The sequence below is a fragment of the Chamaea fasciata genome, unplaced genomic scaffold (assembly GCF_029207755.1).
Source record: "Chamaea fasciata isolate MVZ Bird 193981 ecotype frontalis unplaced genomic scaffold, bChaFas1.0.hap1 SCAF_1, whole genome shotgun sequence".
Taxonomy (NCBI): domain Eukaryota; kingdom Metazoa; phylum Chordata; class Aves; order Passeriformes; family Sylviidae; genus Chamaea; species Chamaea fasciata.
The window spans coordinates 57,886,242-57,913,233 of NW_027094086.1; the positions used below are offsets into that span (position 1 = coordinate 57,886,242).

The 26,992-nt window shown below is 37.0% G+C and overlaps 1 long non-coding RNA gene across 1 annotated transcript; it reads right to left on the reverse strand.

Moving 5' to 3' along the window:
• Positions 1 to 13,707: 13,707 nt before the first annotated feature.
• LOC136289988 (uncharacterized) lies at positions 13,708 to 22,096 on the reverse strand. Its single transcript, XR_010720915.1, has 2 exons — positions 20,736 to 22,096; positions 13,708 to 17,305 (listed from the first exon to the last, which is right to left on the reverse strand). It is a non-coding gene; the product is annotated as an uncharacterized lncRNA (long non-coding RNA).
• Between the last annotated feature and the right edge of the window lie 4,896 nt (positions 22,097 to 26,992).

Genomic DNA, 26,992 nt, shown 5'->3' on the forward strand with positions numbered 1-26,992 from the left:
TTAAGGGTGGATCATATATGCACAAGATTGTGTCATTCATGATCTGCCATTTATTATCTGCCACATGTTGTGATCGTTCTGTTGGCTACTCCTCTGGTTGTTTGTTCTGTCTCAAACATTATATAAGTTTATTTTTTGTTTCTTTTCCCCTCTAAGCATAAAAAAGTCAGTGACATCTAGTACCTCATGCTGCATCTCACTGGGATTTTTCTTTTGTTCACTTAATTTTGCTCACATCTTAATCCCTTTTAAGAATCTAGAGTCTTTTTATTTTATAGCAAGAATACACCCCAAATCCAACACCAGAACCCAAAACCCTCCCCTGTAACAGAAACTAAACAAACATCTATTTTAGAAATAATTGGGGGATTTTTACTGAGTTTCTTTGTTGTTAATTTGAGAGTTTTTGTCCCTGGAAGTTGCTTCTGTTTATTGAAGCCCATTATTTTCAAAGGATGGGAAATCTTTCCATATCTTTTCATTGAAGCATATTTTTTTCTGTTAAAAATGAGAAAACTTCTCTTTCCAAAAGTGGAAACTTCTTCTCAGGGACAATCAGGCACACTATATCTGTGCAACAAAGATTTGCAAAACGTGTCCCTTCAAAATCTTGGGCAGCTCTGAGACTGCTATACAGGCAAACTAGTGGCAGATCATACTCACCTACAGAGAACCACTGCATCAATAGAACTAATACTTTCATCAATTATTTTCATTACTATCACATCTGTTTGGACGGTACTTTGAGAAGTTTAGTTTCTCAGAATCACAGCTCCCTCAGCAGCTCCTTTTAATTTATGCTTTCTAGATTCTTCACGTGTGATGATTCCAATTATGAAATGCCACCTAAATTATTTTTACTTAAAACCCAATAACTAACTACTTGAAGTCTACAATGCAGACTTTACCAACCAATTACAAAAAACCACCCAAACCCACAAAGAAGAAAGAAGAAGTAAAAATAAAAAAAGACTTAGACAACACCCAAAGTCCTCCATATTACTTCATATATGCTACTATATACTAAAATCCTAAAATCCAAGTTTCCAGGATTCCAACATTCACCAGCTTTGTTGCCCTTCACTGGGCTTGCTCCAGTACCTTAAAGTTCTTTTTGAAGTGAGGGGTCCTGAATTAATCACAGTACTCAAGGTGCAAAGTCACCAGTGCCAAGTACAGGGCCCAATCACTGCCCTGGTCCTGCTGGCCACACTATTCCTGATCCAGGCCAGGATGCCTTTGGCCTTCTTGGCCAGCCAGGCACACCACTGAATCATGTTCAGTAGGCTGTCAACCAACACCTTCAGGTCCCTTTCCACTGGGCAGTTTTCCAGTCATTCCTGCCCCAGCCTGTAGTGCTGCAGGGGGTGGTTGTGACCCAAGCGCAGGACAGAAACCTTCACCTTATTAAACCTCGTGTTGCTGTCCTCAGCCCATCAATCCAGTCTGTCAAGATCTCAAATATAACCTGATAAAGGCTAATATTCCCTGCCCCTCCACTCCAAAAATGCTAAGTATATGAAAAAGAATAAAGAGATATGCCAGAACATCTGTTTTAAGTGGGGAATTACCATCATAATTATGGATAGTCATATAGAGAGAAATTGAGGAACAGATTTATTCAGGAAGATATTTCTCTATTCCTTTTTATTTTTTCCTCCCCCAAAAGCTAAGCTTTTCCCCACAATGAAAAATAACAGAGACCAAAACTAAGACAACAGAACTCACCCAGAAGCTACATCTATATTGCCCATTAATTTAATTCAAACTTCAAAATTTTGTAGCCTACAATAAAGTGGTACAGTTTAAACAAAATTAGATTGGTGTCTAAACACTGAATCATTTATGAGCACATTACATAAATATATTTACATTTTGTTCTACATTTTTTGCATTTGCCCTAAAATGTATCTCTGGAGTTTGAAACTTTATATTATCTGGTTTTGAAATCAAGGCCTTTGGATAATTACAGTTATCTTTTATGCAAAACAAAAACTGTAATCTTTCTAACTTATTTCTAGATCTAATTGCAATTTTTATGGTTGTGTTTTATTGCCTTGCTTCAAAATATATAGCAAAAAAATTGGGAAAAAAATTAACCTTTAATCTTTATGCCTATTTTTTCTTCATGCAAACTTTTGATTAAGTACTTTCAGATAGATTTAATTCTGTAAGTTTAAATGAATATTTTTGTTTCGGAAATACCTAAATACATGGAGAGGAATAATAAATAGGATAGTTTCCATCCACTTGTCACTTGTGGCTGAGCTCACATAGATTCATGTTCTTGGAAAATTATGCCTGGTTTGCACAATAGAATTACTGCAGATCTTCAAAGTTTACATTATTTATTTATTTATTTATTTTTAAAGGAATATTGTAATCCTGAGGAAGTAAATGTAGTTGTGTACAGAACACTGTCTTGGGTTTTCAGATAAGTCAACAGATAACCCAAACATTCAAATACAAGTGCATTATGAGTTTTTAACAACTTGCTATAAATATCAGTTATTAAGTTTCAAGGGATACATTAGAAAAAAGTAGAAGAAAACATTTCACTGTAGTCCATGATATCAACTGGATGCATGCTGACAAAATGATTGACAGTTGATATGTAGCATCATCAATTAGAATTTTATGGCCATTTTAATAAAAAGAAGGAAGTGCATATGAAAGCCACATAGACAAAACACAGGCAAAGTTCACGTACACAGAGGGAACGATCACAAACAACAATTGTCCTAAGAGCCTGTGGTGGACTTCTGAGCTGGTGAGAAGTTCTTGTGTCCAGATCATCTTATATAGAGGGCTCCCTATAAGGAGCAAGTCTCTAAGCACATATTTATTAGACTGAAAAGCAAGATAGCAAATTTTAACAGAAAAAAAATCAAAATGACTTGGGCAATCACAAGGTTGATAAAAGGTTTTTACCCAACTCACCCACTGCCTCATATGTCTTTCCAAGAGTGTCTTGCTTCCAGGCTTGGTTTGAGACACTCAGTAACCTTCTGTGCTGCATCAAACTGCACAGCTTAGAAAGTGAGTTTTTAGAAGCTCTTCCTTCTCCGTCAAAATTGACATCTCCCTTCTCCTCTCAGCAGTCTAGCAATCCTGCTGTTCAAACTGCCTTTCCTCTAGCTCTTCCCAACATTCCTTTCAGTTTCTTTTCTCTTCTGTATTTGACCAGGATCAGTAGTCACAGATGGCAAGGATCAGTCTCACTTTCAAGTGGCTCTGCCTGACACAGTATTTAAGGAATGAACATAATCTAAATATGTATAAAGGGGAAAAAAGACACATATTACCTCTCCTGGTGGCCTACTAAGTTGTACTATTTATATTAAAATGGCATCAGAGATGGAAAGCAAGATAAAAAATAATGATCAGATACTGCCATTCACCAATATCCATATTTTCCATAAACACCAAAGGAATTTCATTAACACTGGAGGATGGCATGTTTTTCCATGTGCAATCCCACCCACGACTGATCTGACAATCTCTTGAAATCAGTCTGAACTCCTCCATATAACATTTCTAACAGTCTTGTCAGGTCAGAAGTCATGGGTGATATGTTTAAAATCACTTTCCATCCCCCAAAAGATCTTCATGAACTCTTATATACCCCACTGACATCAAAGATAATTTTGGAATTTCCCTCAGGTCTCTCATGTGCCCTTCTTGCCTCAAAGACAAGGCTTTGTGTGATGTGAACGAACCTACACTCAGTGCCTCGGGAATGCCATGCAAAGCCAGACAAGTAATTTTCTGCCAAAATCTGTCTGATTCGTTCAGTAACATTCCTAGTAGCCTATACAAATTTATGTCATACCAAAGAAAAAAAAGAACAGCTGAAAAATAACAATTTTAATGTATAATAGAAACAGAATAAAACCAGTCACATTCAGTTGTAAAATGTGCATATTCTGAAATCCTGTACCTAGTGAATATGAAGGTTCAGGACAGTCAAGTGAGTCACTGCTTTTGCAGATATTCTCTCCTATATCTTTCCTGATAACATTGCCAAGCACATGAAATCCAGACCTGATAGAGACTTAGGAGGAAATGAAGGGTGGGTCACATTACAAAGTCTGCCACACAACAACTGCAGTGAAAAAATGACTCCTTGACTTCCTCACTAATGGGCGCTTACCACACTTTGGAAAGACGTAAGAGTTAACATTTCCCCACATATAGACAATTATTTTCTAATGTATTTCCTCTGTCTGCTTGGTCAGCTTTGAGCAGAGCTAGCTGCATGGGAACACCTGACACCTTTTGCAGAGCTGGAGGCAGAGGGGAATGTGGCACAGACACATTAGTTATGGCAAGAGCCCTCCAATCCTCATTTTGACCTAGATTCAGTAGAGGTGACTGCGCCTTAACTTTAATCTGGTAAGATGTCATACCACATTTAAAATAGGGCAAATTTCACAGTTAAAATAGTGATATCTTAGATGGCTCACTGTAGTGGGCAATAGTGAACATCATTCTCTGCTGTGTTTTGGTTACTGTCAAAGCTACTCACTAACAATCCCAGCAGCCAAGAATGACTTTTCCTACTTACCACAGACACATTTGGTTTCCTGCAGCTCTCAACCTTTCTAAAACTAAATCACCAGGCAATTAACTGATTTATCACTGTTGTCTAGGAAGAAACTAAATTGGTGGAAAGTGGAGAAGATGTCAATAACATTATCTTGGGTCAGACAGTGGCTTGGCATGGGATGTGAGTGGGCACATAAATTAATTTATATGCTTTCAGGTAAAACACTAAAGTATCTCATGGTGAAACTGTAAAACTAACTAGTAAATTTCTGCAAGGATAGGATGCCACAGGACATTGTGAAGTTTTGATTTAAATTAATTTCTACTTGTTCTTGCTTTTTCTTTCTCCTAAGATAATTCTGATATTTATTTTGGGAAAAGAATCCCTCATAGAAAATCAAATAAGAAGTTTATTATTCATTATTCTGCCTATAAAGTGTTCTAATTTGTTGGCCAGCCCCCTCTCCTTTATCAAACTCTTCCAGCGCTCTGGTTACAACAGAACTGTCTGGTGTCCTGCTGGACCCAAGTGCTCTGCTGTACAGCCTGCAGCTGCCTCTTTCAGCCATGAAACCTCAATATCTTTTTAACTCAATAAATGCCTCCTTCTCCTTCAGTCTTTTCTCCTTTTCTCCCTTCATTTTGAATGCTGTAGTTTATCCCTAAGCCCTTGTATTGGGTACAGGTGCCCAGGCACTGGCCCAGCTGGGGAAGGCTGCCAGGGGTGGCCTCCCAGGAGGAACACAATCTGTTCCAACCCACCCACTTTCAGGACACAGTTGAACACCTCAGCCCTGGGTGGGGTGCCCCTGAGAATGTATGTTCAAAAAAGGGTAAATAATGCTGCAAGCCGTTGAGAAAGAGGAGTGAGAGAAATGTGTGAGAAACAGTCCTGCAAATACCAAAGTGAGAGAAGAAGGAGGGAGAGAGGGTGCTCCAGGCACTGAAGCAGAGATTACTCTGCAGCCCTCAGAGAGGACCATGATGAAGCCGATATTGTTACTGGGGAGGATACCACACTGGAGAGGATGTGCATGCCCTGAAGGAAGATACAGCCAGCGGAGAGACCTCTGCTGAAGCGGGGGAACAGCATGAGGAGGAAAGAGCAGAAGAGAGGAGCTATTATAAATTAGCTATAACCCCCATTTCCCATCATCCTGCACCACTGTGGGGGAGGAGGTTTGGAGTAAGGAGTGAAGGAATGATGCTGGCAGGGAGGAGGGATGGAAGGATGGATGGGAGGAAGGTGTTTTAGTTTTTGTCTTAATTTCTCATTATCCTATTCTATTCTTAATTGGAAATAAATTAAATCAATCTTCCCCAAGGTGAGTCAGTTTTACGAGTGACATTAATCAATCAGCAGTTTACCTGTTCTTTGTGTCAACCCATGAGCTTTTCCACCCTATTTTCTACTTGGTTTGTTGAGTAGGTGGAGAGGGAGAGAAAAGCAAGGGGGGGCATCTGGCCAGGTAAACCCACCACCAGGTAAACCCAGTCATGGTAAACCCACCACATCCTGCCCCCTCACCCCTCCCCCCCCCCAAAAAAAAAAAAAAAAAAAAAAAACCACAAAAAGGAAAAAGAAACAAAATAGGACCACCACCATGTTTTTCACTCTGCTTGAGTATTGCATATTCATTCAGCCCAGAGTAAGTCTTGTGTAAACAAAACAAACAAGGATCCAAATTGCTGGAACACAGGCTGGTTTAATATTGTAGGGCTCTGATTGCTAGCACTTTAAAATGCTAATAATTCATAATTGTTCCTTCAATTTGATTACCCACAATCCTGTCTGATTTTCTCTCCATTTCTTACTAGTGGATTCCTCAGGGGCTCAGAGGAGAACTAAAGCTGTTTATAATGGGAGCATTTGCAGAAAGGATAAAGAACTAACAGTAGCAGCGAGGAAAGGGCTAGGGAAGATCCTTATCAAGTTCTTTGCTTTTTAACAAGGAGACCTCCTTTGACATCACACTCTTAAATTTCACCCATGCAGAGGTCAGTGCATACAAAGATGACCAAATTTTCCACATATCACAGTTAAAAATTCACCCAGTGTGTTTGCTGCCTGCCCTGCAAGTAAACCACTCCAAACACATTCTGAGTCCTCACACCTTGTTACTCACCTGTTTGCCTGCAGATTTCCTGGCTGTGGAGCAAGATATGTTTTAAAATAGCCCTGGTAGGCAGTCATTCAAATACTGCACCTCATCTTGTCTCTGTAATTGCACCCAGAGGCATTTGTCACACTGCCCCTGATCACAAAGATGTTTGTTGCATGCTTTGGCTAACGTGGATTTATGCTAATGACAGGGGTCACATGGAGTCTTTTGATGGTCGGTATAATGCCCAACACAACCTTCTGAACATATCCACACAGTAAATAACTTAGCGTTTACCTGACAAATTTATTCCAGAGATTACCTGATAAGTTTATTTTCCTGCTTATGGAAGTAATTGGCACCCTCTTGTGGTGCATGGCTCCTACTGCTTGACAGCTCTCCTCCGATGCCATCAGCGGCATCAAAAGTATGGTACCGATTTCTGCAATGATGAAAAAATGACCCACAAGCCCTGGGAAAAAAACACTGCTCAGTTCTGAAAGCAGACTCAACTACATTCTGCTGCTTAGATTTCAACCCACCATACTGTACACAGTAAAAAAAAAACAAAAAACAAAAAAAAAAAAAAACCAATTAAGAGGAAGCCATTCCTTTTTTTCCAATCCCTATGCATTTGAAAAAAACAGACAAGCCCCAACCAGCCTACACTTTTACATTTTCTTTGGTTTAAGATGCTAAAAGTTTACAAAAACACCATATAAAATTAAAATGGAGTCAAACAGGAAGATACCAGGTCCATGAAACTTGCAGTTGCTTTCTTAGATGTGTGTCTCTTCCTACAGGAAATGTTATAATAGAATAAAGATTTAACTCTTCATTTAGTTTTGTTTGTTGGGGATTTTTTTTTGGTTGTGGTTGTTAGTTTGGGGGTTTTTCACGTTCTACAATAGCAAAGTATAATTTCACTGACAGAGCTAATCTAAATCAAATTTCAGATTGGTTTGATTGACAGGTAGGAACAAGGAAGCTGCTTTACTGGTGCCTACCCAGTCATGCAGAAGATTATGTAAGCTCCCTCAAAGCACTTGTTCATAGAAAGGGCAACACACTGAACTGTACGCATCACGTGTCATGGTATGAAGGGCAATAAGGCAAATATTATCGGACCTGGGGCTGTGTGTGCCCTCCTTCTTTTTCCTTTTTGTCAATGGAGCGTTACTGCTGACAATATTGAGAATGTCATGGCCATTACTCTGACAGCACATGAACTAGTGGGAAGAGATGACCGATTTTGCAAAATTATGTACTTTGCAGACAGACATTCACATTTGTAAAGTAGAGGTGGGAGTTACAGTTTATTCAGTGCTGCCCCAACAGCCATTTCGGCTGCCAAATAATAATTGGAAATGTTCAATGGAAAGAATTATCTTAATCATCTTTTCCTAAATAAAAAACACAGGTATTTTCCATAGTGTCGACAGACCCTTGTAACAGGTTTCATGGAAATGCTTCAGATCATACTTTTTCACTTAAGAAAGGGAGCATTGAAAGATCCAGTGGCAAGGGAATTCACCATGTTTTGGATCCAGGTTGCTTATTTCAGAAGTAGGCTGGCGGAGAGGGGCAATACTCTTGAGTATTTCTATCAATGTCTTTGATGATCACCCTTATGAGGAGATGATTGCCTCTCTACTTCATATACAGTGAAACTGAAATTAAGATCTGAAAGATAACTTGTTGTATTGGGTTTGCATGGCCAAACTTTGGTACTGGCAGGGTTACAGGGGCAGCTTCTGTGAGGAGCTGATAGAAGCTTCCTTCATGTCCAGCAGGGACAATCCCTGACTGCTTCAAAGGTGGACCTGGTCCTGGTCAAGGCTGAGCCAATTAGAAATGGCGGTAATGTCTCTGCTGCTAACATATTTAAGAAAGAAAATAAAGTTATTGCACAGTTTTAATTGCAGCCAGAGAAGAGCAGGGTGAAAACATGTGAGAGAAACAACTCTGTAGACACCAAGGTCAGTGGAGGAGGAGGAGGAGTTCCTGGCCCTGGAGCTAGAATTCTTCTGCAACTTGTGGTGAAGGTCATGAAAAAGTAGCTGTTTTCCTGCAGCCCATGGAAGTCCATGGGGATGCAGAGATCCTCCTGCAGCCCATGGAGAAGACCCACACCAGAGGAAGTGGATTTCTGAGAGGAGGCTGTGAACCCATGGGAGGTTCATGGAGAAAGGAGCCCCCACTGGAGCAGCCTGTCCTTGAAGGACTGAACCCCATGGAAGAGTGACCCATTCTGCAGCAGTTTGAGGGAAGGACTGGGGGATGGACTCACTTTGCAGAAGTTTGTGTCAATCTGTTGCTCATGAGATGGACTCACACTGGGAAAGTTCACGGAGAACTGTCTCTTATGGTTGGAACCTCCTGGTAAAGCAGGGGAATAACTCTTTCCTTTGAGTAGCAGGAGAAAAAATATGTGGTCACTGACCATAACCTCCATTCTCTTCTCTCTTCAGCACTGGGGGAAGAGATAGAGCTTGGGAAGAATGGAGGGATGGAGGAAAGATATTTTTAAGGTTTCTTACTTTTCATTATCCGGTTCTGTATTTTAGTAATAAATTCAATTAATTTCTTTAATTTAAGCCTGTTTTGCCCATGACAGTATTTGATGAGTAATTTCTCTCTTGGTTCTTATCTCAGCTCATGAACCCTCCATTATATTTTCTCTCTTCTGTCCAGTTGCAGAGGGGAGTGTAAGAGTGGCTTTGGTGGGTGCCTGGCAAACAGCCAGGGTTAACCCACTAAGCTTGTGCAAGGTCACATAGGCTGTCTGCATCAAGCTTCTACTGCCAATTTATTGTCCTCCTGACACAATCATCTTCTACTAAGCTCTAGAATCTATTTTGGTAATTAATATTTTTCATTTAATTTTAGCAAAAGTCATATCACAGATAAAAGGTATAGGTCAGAGAGCTTCTTTGAAAGTCATATGGAAAAGATTCTTATTCCAAGAAGATCTAACTTCAAAGGTATTTGAGGCCTCTCGTTGATCAAGATTCTTCCTATTCAGCAATATATTACAGAATATCAATTAAAGAAATGCAGGGATTCATAGAAAAAATATTTTCCTTCCTCATCACTTAAACTTTTCCTTTTGAACAGTATTTTGTGAGACACATGTCAGAAAAAAAGCTATAATTATAGAATTAATCAGAATGGGTTTGGTTGCAAAGGACCTTACATATCATCTTGTTCCAAGCACCTTGCCATGGGCAGGGGTGCCATTCACTAGATTGATTTCCTCAGGATCTCATCCAACCTGCCCTGAAACATTTTCAGGGGTGTGACATCCACAATTTCTCTGAGCAAACCTTTCCAGTGCTTCACCACCCTCTGATTAAAGAATTTCTTCCTAATATCTAATCTAAACCTACTCTTTGTTTAATACCATTGCCCCTTTGTTACACCCCGGTCACTTTGATCCAGGGCTAAACCTGGGTAGACACGCAAAAGAGGAATACTGACCAGATGTCCTCAAAAGGTAAAAATCACACAAAAGCTTACTGGCAAATTATGGAAAATCAAAGAACTTTGGCAAATGGTTTAGTTCAACAGAGTACAAACATAGCCCATCCAACAAAGAAACTTTTAAACCCATTTGATGTTAATAATGTTACATAAAAAGACAGTTAGAAAAAGAAGAAAGAGAGAAAAACAGAAAGACATGCAAGATATAGAAAAACAGAATGCTCTAGGTTGGGTCTCACAGCAGCTAAATAAAAGGATAGAATAACATCTTTTTTCCTGCTGACCACATCTTTTCTTATGCAACCTCAGATGTACTTTGCCTGCTGGACTGTGAGCACAAAGTTTACTCATGTCCAGTTGTTTATCCACAAGAATCCACAAATCCTTCCCTCCTGCAGGAGTTCTTTCAATAAGATTGCCATGACCCAAGTGCAGCACCTTGAACTTGCTGAATTTCATGGAAGTCTCATGGGCTCACTTCTTAAGCTCGTCCAGATGCTCAGATGGCATCCCATCCTTCTGTTGTGTCAACTGCACTGCCCACTCAGCTTCATGTTATTTGCAAACTTTCTGGATGTGCACTTTATCCCACCATCAGTGTCATTAGGTCCCATAGTCTTGTGGCTGTTTAACGCCATCAAGTGATCCTGAACCTGCTCTTTGGTTACCGTGGTAGGGACTTCACTCCCCCCACACCCATGCAGAGGATTAGGGACTTGAGAGAAGTAGGAAGCCCAATGCCTGTAAAGATTGAGGAAAAAAACCTCATTGAGTGCTTCAGTGATCCTATCAGTTGCCACCAGTTCACCCTTCTTGTTTATCAGAGGGGTACATTGTCTTTGGCCTTTCTTTTCTGACCTGTGTACTGATAGAATCGCTTTATTAAATTCTTCATGTCACTTGCCCAGTCCTGCCCTAGTTTTGCCTTGGCTTTCCTAGCTGCATCCGTACACATTCAAAACATATCCCTGTACTCCACCCAGGTCACCTCTTTCTGCTCCCTCTGTCTGTGCATTTCTTACTTCTCAGTTTGAGGAGCAGACCCTTGCCCAGCCATGACAGTTTCAGGCCTGCCTTGCTCCATTTCCTACACACCAGGACACCGAGTTCTTGCACTCTAAGAAAAGTGGCCTTAAAGAGTTGCCAGCTGTCCTTAAGGACAGTTCCATGGAGGATCTCATTCACCAACTCCTTAAACAGGTGGAATCTTGCTCTTGCAAAGTTCAGCAGTTTGCCTTCACTTCTCATTATTTATCACTTTTGAGTACTGGAGGTATTCCTCAGTTTTGTCTTAATTCTCTCTTCCAGTAGTGACACCCAATAAAGGAACAGCAACAATGTTGCACAGAACAAGTCCTGGCAAAGCTAGCACTACTTTAATATGTATCAGGTATACCTGAAAAATGCTCTATGAATAATTTCAAACCGTGGAAAAGAAACAACATCTTCTTCTTTACCTGAAGATAGAATGTGAATGTCCTTATTTACCCTCAACCCTCTCTGCCACCAGATAAGCGCTCCAAATTTTATTTACAAAGATTACGTTAGCCTTCGTGGTGATTAAAATTAAAGAATTAAAGGCTGAGATTTTAATCTTGTCGCCTTCTTCCTCAGGACGAATGGGACCTGGAAAACAGCCCATTTATTTAGCAAGGTGATTCAGCTACTGATTGAGCAGTTTAAGGATGATTTCTAAAAATTCCCTAATTCTAATTAAAACTAAATCTAAAAAATTAATTGCTCTTCCTTTAAATATTTACAATATAATTTAATCTCCAGCAGCATTAAATACTATGCAATATTCATTTTGTATTTACATCAATATATATTATTCTGGGAAGTTTTCACATGTTCTGCACTACAGTTTACCACAGCAGTGGTTTGAAATTGCCTCAGAACGTGAATTTTAAAGTCTCTTCGTGCAGTATGTGGTCTTTAAAGTCAATTAAGTTGAGAGGGAGAGTTCTGGAACTGCCAGCTAAAACTTTCAAGGTTGGTAATATTCTTTGCTAATGTCTGTCAGTTGTCTTCAGGTCTTTCCTCCCTCATTCCCCCCATGAATATACATGTCTATTTTGCTTCATCTGATAGGGAATATTTAATGTCCTGTTTGTCATTTTTGATTTTATTTTCTATTTCACATTTTCTTCAACGGTGGGTATACTATTTATACTGAATGCAGATCTCAGCTGTAGTTGCAATGGTTATTTAGAAATGACTCTTTTCTGTCATGTCAGCAATTATCTACTGAATTTAATTTTGAGTATAGAGAAGATGAGGGTCAAAAATATAGCAATCCACACATACAAAAGAAAACGTAAAATCTTTTTTAGATGAAACCTGTAATTCTTTTTTGCCCACCTGTGAATAAAGTAACTTTTCATCCAGCTGACAGATCTAGAACAAAATAAAGTTAATGTAAGTATTTGAACATAAGGCATTGTACGCAAAGCATGACACTTGCTCAGTTTCTCTCCTCTCTGGGTCTTTTGGACACAGGAATCCTTGTTGTGTTTAATTTTTTGTAGGCATGTGTTTCTAAGGAATAGAAGTGCAAAAGTCATTTTCTGGAAGATCCACCAAGTCAATCCAACCATTTTGCCTTCCCCTCAAAACCTGTCAAACCTCTTGATAAGTTTCATGGCAAGATGCAGTAAGTCCAGCCTAGCTCAATCTCTTTCCACCATATGTTATATATGAGAAAGTGATTTTGGTTTTTTGCTCTCTTTGTTCCAGACTTCTGATAATTTATAGCTACAGCATTTTGTAGGATGGACACTAGAATGTATTTAAGGCAAGAATCTGCAGGCCCAGCCAGCTTTGTGTTGGTCTGGAAGGGGCTGCGTGGCTGTGATTAAAGTTAGCAATGAGGTTAGGATTGAGACAATAGACACCTCTGGGTTTAGGTGTGTTTATTTCATACAGGTTACTGTGCCTGAAACCAAACAAGTTTTAGGATCTGTCTGTGCAAAGCTCCCTGTTCAAATATTTATTTGAAGCACTGATTGCCTCTTGACTCAAATGTTTCCATGTAATAAACACCATAGGACTTGATGCCTCTTGGGTTGCAATGCAAGATGTATTCTATTCCCATCTGTTGAAATTGGTTGAAGAGGTGTTTTTCTTTATCTCATAACTCTGGGGTGGAGAGGGCAGATGGCTTTCTGTAAATGGGCCAGCTGTTAAAACCAGCTGGGGCAGTGTTCTTTATCTCTTCCACCACCCATCCTCCAGGGGATATCTGCTGTTAATTGGCCATTAGGTATCACTGCATGAGTTATAAAATTTAATCATTCCATTGTGAGATGCTCCACCAGTAGAAGGAGCCAAGAATTCCTACCTGGATAAAAGCTGAGATTCAGAACAGCAGGGCAGCCTGTTTTCCACTGAATTCTCAGAAGACTGGACCCATCTCGCCACCACTGGACCCTTTTACAGAATCATCTCTGCTCCAACAGAACCACATCTGTCACTCCAGGAGGACTTAAATTGGACTACTCCCAATACCCTGACCTGAGGGTGTCAGTTCGTGTTCTGACTCTGTCAGTGTTTTTCTTTTTTTTTGTTAGTTTGCTTTTTTTTTTTTTTTACTACTACATTTTTAATATTCCTAGTAAAGAACTGTTACTCCTATTCCCTTATCTTTCCTGAAAGCTCCTTAATTTCAAAACAATTCAGAGGGAGGGGGTTTACATTTTTCATTCCAAAGGAAGTTCCAGATTTTCCCTGGCAGACACCTGTCTTTCCAAACTAAAACAATGCCATTGTATAAATTGGATAGAAAATTTATCTTGGCAAACTAGAGACTTGAAGTTCATTGTAAGAAGGAGACATTGTAAGGCTGCTGAGGAAGCAGCTGCAGCAGCAGTTAACCATGTGTTTTTCTTCTCTTGTGCAAATCAATAACTTAAACTCATTGGAGACTGTCCATGCACTCCTTTCTGTCCAGCACGTTTAATGCAAGTCTATAACTCCATGCGATTTTTATAAAGATTGTAGACTGCTAGGCTTTACCTATTTCCATTCTCTTTATTGTTTCCAGAAATCACATCATTTCAACATTTCACCTCAATTGTATCACTGTGATTTTGATGTGCTTGATGCCAGCCAAGTAACATTTCCTTAGCAAGGCGGGTATTCCAACTGTGTCCTGTATCAGGTACTGTTTATATCTGCTTTATGTGTGAACCTGTTGTGCTTGTTTGAATTTGATCTTTGTCTCCTAATGGGAACATGAAACCTGATTTTCAGTTGTCAATTGCTTTACATTTGCATGACAGTTTTACAAAGGAGACAGAGGAAATGGGTGGTTCCCTTTCAACCTTTTACTCTTCTTTTTAAGAAAACTCTCAGAGCATGTTACTTCACGTCTTCTTGACTGTCTTGGTTTGTATCAAACCTATTCAATGAAGTTGTTCTGGTAAAGCATTATATTTTGGTTGTTTTACCTTTTGAAATAAATCAAAATCATATTTCTCTCCAACCACTAACTAAGCATTATTGCAGTGATATTTGTAGAGAAGACAAGAAAAGCATTTTAAAATTAGAATTGATTGCTTGCAGGTTTGAATTTCATTCACTTTGAATAAAATGGACAATCAGGTAACAGCTATCAGCAGCTATTTTCCAGTGCATAAATTCCTGTCCTTTCTATCTTCATCTATGTTATATCCAGTCTAGAATATCAAAAGGAAAATTTGGTTGGGCCATAACTCACATTACCTCGAATTTCCCTGAAAGGAGTGTTTTATCCATGATTGTGTTTAAACAAGTTCCTTTTTTTTGCCAATAGGTGTCTCTGTTACCCTTTGTAAAACACCAAATGCAGCAGGATTTTTTCAGTGTTTCCTGATTTTAAGTACAAGTCAGGATTCTTTTTAACCCTCTCTGTTATGCTTTTATTTGGGATTTTTAAAGAAAACAACTAACTAGGAAAAATTCTGCAGTGTTGCATTTTAACACAGAGAAATAAGGAATTTCTTAATGCTGCTTTGTCAGAATTCAAATAAAATTAGAAGCATCAATAAAATATCTTCCCTCAGTATACGTCTTGCTTAAGTTGGTTAAAACTGAGAGATAAGGTCTTACAAAGATAAGGTATCCATTGTCTATTGAATCTCTAGGTCCTCAGAACCTCTATATTATCATATAATTATTGACTGATTTTCTAATCAAAATATACCGAATTTTATTTTATCTGTATTTCAGCTATCCATAATTTCAATGTTTTTCGAGATTGTAAACCATTCATCTAAGTTTATGCAAGATGCATCTGTACCACCATGCTACTTGAGAAAAGGAGTTAGGAAAACAGAAAGAGCTGTAAGAAAGCATCTCTCAGCAAGTCCTGTTACTTCACAATAAGAGATTAATCAAAGCTGCTCAATCAAAACAGAAATCTTAGAAAATGATCCTGACATAGGTACCAATGAGAAAGTAGAGTTTTTTGTAATAATCTGTATTATCTTGGCATAAGGAAACCACTTCTGCCCGATTGGACAAAGACAGATGATCTGCCTAAGTATTGGATACCTCCAGAGCAAACACCAGCAGCCCACGGTACTTTCTGAGGAGTGACAGACAGTGTAACAGCAGTTCCAGATGTGGGGTGGTGTAGACCTGATTAAGCTGCCAAAAATACTTCTAGAGTTTAGGTGGCAGGTCTAAGAGGAAATCTAGTCATATTCTAGTTTGCATATTTTTATTTTGGTGTGTTTTTTTTGGTAAAGCTAATATAGGTCTGGGGACAGAGTTAGAATCTGTGCCTGACTGTATAATATGAACAAAATTGGTACATATATCCTCATTGCAAATCCTTTTTTACTTTAATGATTTTGGTACCATTAAAACCAGGTTATTCTTACAAACTACTCAAACTTGCAAGCAGTTCCAAAATCCAATGTGTAAGTTATAAAAAGGAGTTTATTTCATCCAAGACTCATCAAGAAGTGATAAATGCGAATTCCAAAACTTGCATTTTATGAAAGCCACTTTTCAGAGCAGAAACACATTTTAATATCAACTGAGTAGATGCTTTATGTTGCAGAAAAAACAGTTTAGTGTACCATCTGTTACTTTTAATAGCAAATGAACAACATGAATTGTAGTTAATACTGTTGATGTAAAATATAAGAGGGATGTTATCAAAACTGCTCACTGACAGATATAAACATGTTTTGAAATATGAATGAGCTCAATAAATGCAACTTTTACCAGCCAGCTGTTCACAAAAGATAAGGCAGTAAAAGATTTGTAATGAACCCCATGCCAGGCAAATGCAAGCTCCTTTCTTTGGCCCACATGATGGTGGGAGAAACATTTCCTATATAAAGCACACACAGAGTGACAGTTTCATTTAACCCCTTTCCATCTTGGGGGAAATAATTATATCTTGTAGAGAGCAATGAGAGAAGTGGTCTGAAAATGTCAGCATGCATATGTGTATTTATCTATATCTATCTATTGTCTGTCTATCTATCTATCTATCTATCTATCTATCTATCTATCTATCTATCTCTATGTCTGTATCTACCACCTTAGAAGAGATCCTGTGACAAAGATTTTTTTTTACAAAGATGCACAGAAAAATCTAAATAGCACTTCTTCATTTTTTGCTCTCCATATGATGCTACAATGAGTTGAGTTATAACACAGGTCTTGGCTCTATAAATGCATTTATACTGGGACATGGCACATGAATAATGGCCCAGTTAATGAATTTAACAGCTGCCTTTGACAAGCTCAGTATTGGATCACAAAGAGTTGAATCCTCATTACAGCTTCCTCATTTAAAACTGAACATTATAAACCCTCTATACAATATGCATTTTCAAATCTTTGGATGATTAAGATTATTATTTAGGAATTTTATTTATACTATTATCATTAAGAATAGCCATGTTTCCCTTCTTCTAGATGGTATCTCATTGCTTTTAATATCTGCAAAATGCTCTTTCTCATACTGAATGGTTAAAAAAAACAGACAAATGTTTTTTTTGACAGTGTTTCTTGATCAATTACAAATATTTGCTACTACACTGTGCTATAGAAGTGTAAGAGAACAAGTCTCTGAAATCCTTTAAATATTTTCAATATTAGCATTTGGCCTTCTGGTGAGGAAATTTGCTAGTTTTGTTGATCCGTCTAGAACACCAACTAGAGTCTTCACGAATCTGAAATAATAGAACATAAAAAAGAGCACTAAATTAATGCCATTTCTTTTCAAAGAATTTTCAGATTTCATTGAAAATATACAATTTATAAATCATCACAGGTTTTAATTCAGTGTCCCTGTGTATTACTTATGCATGATGAATTATATTCTAGTTAAATAGAGCTATAGTAACTTTCGACTTGATTACTTCTCTGCATCTATGCTGAACATTGGTCAATAACAGGTGTACGCTCTCTATTTGAGTTAATTTAGAACAAAATTACTATCGAAATTATCAGAAACAAGTGACAAGATCATCTCACAGAACCCAGAATCTGTGTAGTGTGATCTGGTTCCTTTGATTCCCTTTATAAAATTTTTTTGTTGTTTATTTAAAGTTGTTTAAAAGGATGGGTGTAAATTGATAAAATAGGACAATGGTGGTAGTAGTAGATTGGCATGTGGCACTTGAATTTACTCCTCTGGGAGTAGGGTATTACAAGATTTTGAAAGTCTAGTGCATAAAAATTTATCTAATTTCATCTAACTTACACATGCTCTGCATTTTGACTGCTGAATGTAAACTAAATTTGCATATACGAAGATGTTTATCTCAAGAGAACTGTTCCTGAAACTTTGGTTTTTTCTTTCCATGTCGTAAGTGTGCTTTTTCCTACTTTGCTTTATTTTTACAGAGCTTTCAACTTCCACAGAATTGATTAAATTGACATTTCTTTGACAGAACTCCAGGGAGCCCTGTAATGTTCTTGGCAGTTCCACCACTAATAAAATTGTTGATTTTCAGATGGCAAGGACTAACTTTATGTCCTCAGTAGGAGGCATAACAAGACAAGTAATAAAATGGTTTTCAACAATGTAGCTTGGAATTGCATGCTATCATCCCATATCCATGCACAGGTCGTCATAGAGACAGTAGCTTTAAATCATTAACAACAGGGAGACATATTGATGCTCAAATGTCCCTTCTTGAATCCTGTCATAAGTAATGACAGAGACCATACTCTTTTAGCTCTTTTCAGGATTTTATTACCATAGATGATCACACGGCATCAAAAGAAAAATGAAGAACTAACTTGAAAGGAAACCAACCTTCTCAGAATTCTGTTAACATTACTTTGATTCTGTGTTTAAATTCAGGTATATAGATTCCTTCCAGGAACTGTTGCTTTATATGATAAAAGTTTTGCTCATAGTTTTTCAGATCTAAACCCATTTCTTTACCTGGTAACTGCAGACAATTTTAAATTTCAATATTACACAGACACAATTTACTGAGTGCAGGTGAGTGTTCATTTGTTCAATAAGCTTTTTAAAATCACACTGAGACAGCTTTCCAAAAATTCACAGTTATCAGATATGCACAAGGTTTTCTTCATCTTCTCTCCTGGCCACAGCACTGTACCCAAACATGTGTCTCACTAAAGCACTAGTTACAACAGAGGCAACCCAGAAATTCTGTAACAAACTAGCTTGAATATGTATGCACATATATAGATATTAAATTCTACTGTGAAATGATTCCTTGAAGCAAATGAAATCATCCTTCAGCTTTGAAAGAGGCTTTGGATTTACTGAACAATTCTATAAAGCAAAAGGATTTATTATTTTAATTATGTAAGACAGTAGCAATTATTTCTGATTCAAAACAAGTCTAGAAGTCAATGGTACTTGAATGAATAAATGGATTAGGCTGTGGTTTACTTGTTGGTAATTTACACACCAGTCATACTCTTTTATCCTTCATATAGAGACATACTATTTTCTTCATTATAGGAAAAATGTGATATTACTCCACTTGTTAAATTACTCAAATTTAGAAAGAATTGACTGATATGTCTAAAAAGAAAGAAAAAAGAAAGAAAAAAAGAAAGAAAGAAAGAAAAAAGGATAATGACAAAAACAAGTTCAATTAGGCTGACATAATAAAAATTGAAATTAATAGAGTCCAATGAAAACACTGCTTAATTTGATTTAAAATAACAAATACTACTTGTAGCTGTTTTGTACACAGTGATTTTGACACTGCTCCCATACTCATATTCAGGAGTATTGAGCATACTGAATTTCTTTAATATAATTTAATATCAACTCCAAGTAGTGTCAAAGATTGTCTTTTTACTGTTTTTAAGCTTCAAGTCAAACAGCTCTCTTCTGAGGTAATTTCTCAGTATTTGCAGATCCTTGCATATTCTGCTATGGATCAGAGGCAAAAAAATTAACACAAACTACCTTAAGGATCCATAAATCTGCACAGCCAGAGTCATGTTATTTCAAAAACATAAGATGCCTCAAAACCATTTGACATATATTTGTCCATTTCATAAAAATCTAGAAATATATTCTGTAATATTTTTTCTGCATGAGAAAGAAATATATATAAAGGTATCAAAAGCAGATGTTTGCGCTTAAAGGTTATGCCTAAAGCTGAGATAACAACCATTCTCTTGCATTATTTTTTATTTATTTTAAGTACAAATTACTTTTTTATTTCTAGGCTTAAGGTTATTATTATTACGCTAAAAACACGGTGTTAGCATTCAGTGTGTTGCTGTTCTGGATCAGTTAAATGTCAAAACTCTGAAAATTTTTAAACTAATGTCTCAGAGAGTGTGGAATGGACCAGTCATCTGGGAAAGTAAACAAATCAAATAAGCAGGAAACAACAAAAACAGCTAAACAACCAAACTTCTCCAAAATGGGAAATTTCTTCTTGTCCATGCAACTCAGATTTAAGTCATTCAAGACTTAGTTTTGGTAAAGACTTTTCAGAAGGTTGGGGTTTTTTTCCGAGATATGCTTTACAGTTCTCAAAATTTGAAACAGTCATGCCTAAGTGTCCTGTTGTCTTATGACTGAGGAATTCATGTAACTTCTAATTGAATTGGTCTGATATGACCAGTTGTAATAGTCTAGAGGAAACACATTTTATATGGTCAAAAATTACAGAGGCAAATGTGCCTTTAAAAATTTATAGAACATCCCATTTAGAAGACTTATTAGAGATCTGATTATTTGACTTGTCTATATTAGTCATGTTTTTCAGTCCCCTTCACATGGATGGAAGGACATAGTTTGTGTTCATCACCTTCCACACACTTTTTCACTTGACCTTGGACAGAATGCAAAACGAAAATGCCCCTCAGCAAGACACAGGCCTAATGCGTGGGAAGAATTGTTTAATTTTGGTTCTCTTTCCGCAGAACAACCCCAGCAAATGCTCTTCTTTGCTGTGAGTTCCAAAGAGAAGAGCTTCTCCACTTATCTGAATGCCTCCAAGTCCTGCACCAAGCCCTGCCAAGGCTGCCTGCAGATGAAAGCTGCATGTTGAATTTAAGTTGCTGGACAGAGATATCTTCCTGATGCAGCACCTGGATCTGGTGTCTACAGTACCTTTTCTTTTCTCTATTAACTCATCATAACATACTTACCTATGTGAATGTCCTCTCCTTTCCTGGGGCAGGGTCTTTGCAACAGCACTGGAAACTAGGTGTATCCTTTAGTCAGGATCAATTACAAATATTTTCTGCTACAGTATGGCTATGGAAGCATATGTCCCTAAAGGCAACCATAACAGTATTGACAAGAAAATTATTTTTTTGTTAGAACCGAGCGAGTCACACCGGCACGTTAAGTAAACCATGATTTTATGTATATTCTGAGGCCTGTTGGCTTCACAAACAGCAGGAGGGATAATGTTTGCATTTATATCCCCCAGCATTATAGACCATATGCCTGCCCAGCTTGTCTGGTAGACACCAGTGGAGTTTTGCCCTTGACAGCTTCTGTTTATACAGATGGTTTTAAAAATGTTATTGGAAGAGAAAAAGGCCTGAACTGTAGGAAGCACCTTACATAGGAGCCAAGACTTAACAAGGAAAATTTTTTCATAATTCTCTCCTGTTCATCTGGAAAATTTGAGGAAAACTTGTAGGTTGACCTTAAAACTAAAATTAAACTTATTTTTGTCTGTTATATTTAGATGTGTCAAGATGTTTTAACATGATATTTTGAAGATCCTGTTTAAGCGATTTATTAGAGATCTGGTTATTTGACTTGTCTATATTAGTCAAGTTTGTCATTCTTCTCCAAGTGGATGGAAGGAAATAGTTCTGGTGAATCACCCTCCTCATCTTTACCCTTGCCTTTGGATGGAATGAATCACTCTCTAGAGAAGCCTATACTTTCCTGCAGGCTGCAAGGGGAACCGAGGAAAACCAGATATAGATAAACTGTATGCAGAATCAGCATTTCATTCCCGAATCACATTGAAGTTAGAGAAAAAATTCCCATCGCTGTCAGCTGCTATAGGGCCTCCATCCTTTGTCATGTGAACTGACAGCTCCAGGACTACTGCCACCAATACAACAATGTGCCTCTGCAAAGTACGCATTTCTTTTAAAGGTGCGGGTGGTAGAAATTCTGGTAGCTGGTTTTCCTGATCCAAAATATGATTCATACTCATACACTCATAAAAACAGTCCTGTCCCATCTGCCTGCGTTCATATTTGGCTAATTTCAACCCCCTACCCTCAAAATAAGCAGAGTGATATAAAAGAGCTGTCACTAACTTTTACCTTTCCATCTGCAGTGAATGAAGGTACCTGGGATGAAATCTGAAGTTTCTGAGGTTTTTGAGATTGACTACAGCAAGACTGAGAGTGTCTCCCAGAAAAGATCCCCATTCTGTGGGCTAAAAGCCTAAACTAAAAAAAATAAATATATAGTATAACACTAAAATATGTGCAAACAATTAATTACCAGTCTTGTAATTCCTTTGACATTGGAACATGCTCACCTCCTCTGCAGTTCATGAAAACTGTTCATAGCACATCTTGCCATTGCATTTGAGGTGATGGCAATACGGTACTGCTGTTTGCTGACAATAGTTATTCAGTAGCAACAATATGTAAGCCAACTAGAAGAAGACAGATACATGGCCAGTGACTGAAACAGAAATTAAAAGAAAGAGCTTTCAGAAGTTGATAGAACTTGCCATTATCTGGGATAATGGAACTAAAAAGAATAAATATTTTCTCATCTTTATGAATTCTAATGAAAAAAATAAATACTTAAAAAACCCTTACAGTAAATTTGTAAACAAATGGAACTGCTATATTTGGAAAAGTTTTAAGGATTTTTTTTGTGTGTGTGTGAACATGATAAAGTCATGTAAACACACAATTGCCTTCTTTAAACAGTCTAACCTTAGAACAGTCAAATTTAGACCATAAGCCTTGACACAATATTCAAAGAAAGTTTTCTATCTGTCAGTGATTAGCAGTGTACAAGTTTGAGGAAAACACAATTGTTACCTAAACGTTTAATATATTTTTTTCTCCTACATTTCACATATCCTCCAAACAAATTTCTGCCTGCACAGGTTTCACAGCAACACAAACACCTTTAAAGTAAAGTGCAGTTTTGTGCAATCTATTCTGTGAAGTCAATCTGCACTAAATAGAAGTTATTTTTGAACCATAGTTCTGTCAACTTTAGATGAAATGCAATAATGACTCTGCTTTGGCAGTACTGTGATGAAAGTTTTAACAAAACAAACGGATTTTTTTCTTTGTTTTAAGTAGATTTTTAGGCACAGCACCTGCAGTAACTATATGGGGAAAATAATAATGAAATAGACTTTAGAGGTTGTCATGTTAAAGATAGAGGTTTGTTAATGGGGGAGGAGGCAAAGCCCTGTTCTGATGAAAGAAGTAAAAGGTAACCAGACATCACTAGAGCCACAGTGCATTCAATTTATGTACAGACATCTGGTCAGTAGCTGCTTCAGTGAAAGTACTGCATAGGACTGGAGTTGTATCCCTACTGACAGTGTGTTGAGAAGGTATTGGGTACATCTGAGAGCCATTTAAATGCAAATATAATGTGAGTTTGTCAGTGACTAAAAACAATCTTCCAGGCAATGGCATTAGTAATTAGAAACCATCTGGTACTGTGAAATCTTACTATACTTTCAGTATTTCCACAGGCCAAAAGGATGCAATTTATCTCCTACCAAAACAGAAACACCTATGCTATATGTTAGTGCTCTGACAATTACTATGCGAAATCAGATCCATCTTGATGTTTTTCCTCTGGGCAAGTCCTGGAAAATAAATAAACAGGAAGTCTAGAAGAGAAAGTGCCATAAACTTCACAAAGGTAAAGAGAACACACAGACAGAGATGAGTACCTGAAAAGATGAACGAGCTGTGTTGAAAACTTTGCCTCCTTTTTACCTGATAAGATTATGAAGGACATAAAGCAAAAGATGTTTGATAACTCACCTGTCAGGTCTCTTTAAAAAATTATATTCTGTTTCAGTGTGTGGTAGGTACAAGTGGATTCAAAATCAATTAATTTATGTAAACCCTTTCTCTTTTCTGGCCCTTAGAAGTTTGGGGGTTAGAAATTTCATGCTGTGGAGACCAAAATGAAAATGTTCTATTCTGTCCATCAAAACCTAAACTGGCCTTCACCATCTTTGTTTTCAAGCTAATATACCCCAAAGAATGTATGGGCAGGTTATTCTCTATTTTAAAAAAATCAAAAATATCACATCTTCAATCTTCATCTGAGAGATTAACTGAATACTGAAAAAAGATAATTTTAGATTTAAATTGGTAATTACAGCAATTGTCTTCTTCAACACCATATTCACATGACATTCGAATTTGCCAACTTCACTTGGTAGCTTGCATGAGTTGAAAACAATACAGAAATTCAGCTTCAAAGTTTATTAGTGATAACCAGTTATTAAGGACATGGAAGAGAGCAAAAATTAGGATATTTCATTTTGAGAATTTCAATAGCTAGAGAAAAAATGGGAGAGGCCCACTGAAAACACAAAAAATTGCAGGTTTTATGCACAATGAAACTGTTGAAATATCCCAGTGTGTGTGGCTATCAAAGTAGAGGTGGTGGTTGATCCACTGTAGTTCTGATCTGAATAATGCAGATTTCAAGGCTGAACAATCAGCATCTGCAGACCATCTCAGAGCCTGTGTTTCTCAGACACAGCTGTGCTTCTCAGACTACAGTCTATCGGAACTGAAGCTATTCCTAGACCTTATTCTTACATGTGCCAAAGTCATATCTCTCTTTGCTGTTCTTATAATTCATGGAATATTTTTTTTCAAAAACTTGTCTCAGAAATAAGATATGTCAGAAAGACCAAAAGTGAGCCACAAAAACAGTGAATTGCAAGGTATTTTCTGTGTGTGAAGAGGGTGTTTGAGTGTCTGTATGTCCGTGCCTGTGTGTAGCACAATTCCACATCTCAGTTCAGGAGCAGTATTTTTTCCTTGTATAGGTGAGTATGGCAATTGAGATTTTCTTTCAAGTTCCCAAGGCACAGGATTTCCAACATACTACTTGTATTTTGAAATATATCAGCTCTGAGCAATGAAACTGATTTCTAAGGACAAATCAGTTTGAGACTCTCACATGTGAATCAAAATAATTTTTCTGTTTCTGGGTATAAATTGTCAGTTTAAGAGGTTTTAAAAATCTTTTTCTTCTAACATGTACTGCTTCTATACAAATTCAGAATTATCTGTCTCTAGTGTTTATAAAAGATGTCACACTTTTATATTGTTTTGTACCCTTACTTCAACCATTACACAATGTATAAAAAAATCAAAACCATTTTCCAATAACAATGCTTTGTTCAACATCCCTGTATGTAATAGCTACTTAAATCACTAATTTTCATATCAGAATCCCTTTTTTCTCTTTCTGTACATGAGAGGAATTATTTTCCTATGTGCTTTCGACTTTCTGTAGTAAATAAACCTTAATCAATGAGACAAACCTATATAAATATTCAGTTCCCTATAATTTTCAGTTCATTTTCTATGCCACCTTGTCCATCAGCATGGTTTTCTAATGTTCAACCATTTCACCTCTATTCTCAGCTAATGCATACACATTTTTGAGATGAGCAAACAGCTATAAGGTATTCCAGATATATTTGAATCAGTGATAATTTAATAGATACATACAGAGCTAACATAGTTTCAAAGATTCCTAAAAGTAAGAGTGCATCTCTTAGGTGGTCTGTAGATAATACAGGTTCCTAGAGATAACACATACATTTTTCTGCAGAACACTGTCTGAACCAGGACAATATGCAATTTACCATACCACAGTGACACACTTGAATGAATTCTTGCATTTCATGTTTCTGTATTCTTAAAAAAAACTCAAAACCAAACCAGAAGTAAAGAAAAAAAGGGAATTTGTCTTAGGTAGACAGCTGAAAAGGAAGTTTAGTGACAGCTCTGTAATTTGATCTCTTTGAAGTAACACACTGTAAAACACAAGCAGATTGTTTTTCAAGCTGAAGATGTAACTCATCATCCATAAAGTCCTTATTTTATAATATCACTCACTCACAGAACAGATCCTCCAAATCCCCATTCATACTTTTCTCACTACTTTTGTTGCCAAAACTGTTGAGAGGTTTAGAGTTTGTGCCCTTCACAGTTTGTTAGCTTATTTTTACTGAATTAAAATGCATTAACATAAATGACAGAAACAATTTACATTGCTTAAAGGAAAACAATGGCAAAATATTTTGGCAGTGTTATCATAGAATTTTTCAAGAATATAAAGAGGCATATTATAAACATTCTCTTGCAAGTTAGAAAAACATTAATTACAGAGGAAAATTTATTGACAGTTTAAATCAGTGTTATTGCTAAAATCTAAGAACTAGCAATAAGAAAATAATAAAGTGAAGAAACTATATAAAAGATCAAGTTTAACATTTATTAAGAAATAATACAATATAAGAGCAAATTTCAAAAACCAGTATCCCAAAGTCAACCTCAAGATTGTAACTATAATTTACATTTTGAGATTTATCGTTTAATTGCATTATAATCTACAGTCATATCAATCTGACTTATAGAATATAACTGTGGAAAATGTAATGGTGAACCTTTCCAGTGTTCAAATAGATTTTTTTGACCTATAGAGCATTTTAAACTGCAAAAATGGGCCAAATAAGGTCACATCAATCAAGAGAGATATGAATCATGAAAAGAGTCGCCTAGTAAGACACTGAACTTTTTAAGGGAAAACAAATTTTATGATTAAATAATGATCAATTACAATACATGCTTTGATCACAAACTTTCCCCAAAATTTGTGAAAAGCAACAAGATTAAAGCATTTATTTTCTAATGGGAAAATAAATTTGGATTAGATATAAAAGCAAGAATTCTTGAGGAGTTTCACCGTATCATTATATCTCCCAAGCAGATTTTTCAAGCAGGTCCTTTTCCACTTAAGTTCTCTTTCAGTTTACCAGGAAATTATGCCTTTATGGAATTACTGTAGAAGATGTAATTACCTCAGAAGCACTAAAAATCTCCCCCATATTATTTATTTAGTAGTTTTGACAAAAAAAAATCTTAACATTACAAACAACTTTTTCAAAAGTACCACATAAAACAAATTTTTTCTTTCTCTCTATGCATGTCACTATGCCAAGGAAATGAGGAACAAAATACTCAGTTAAAAAATGTCAATTTTGGATAGAATTTTCTACAAGTACGAGGCAGCAAACAGTTCAGGCAGTTCTCAAGAAATGGAAAATATTAGCACCTTCACATAGGAGAAAAAGAAGAATGTATCAAGGATTTACGAATTTAAGATGTCCCTGAACATCTGGAAAAAATCT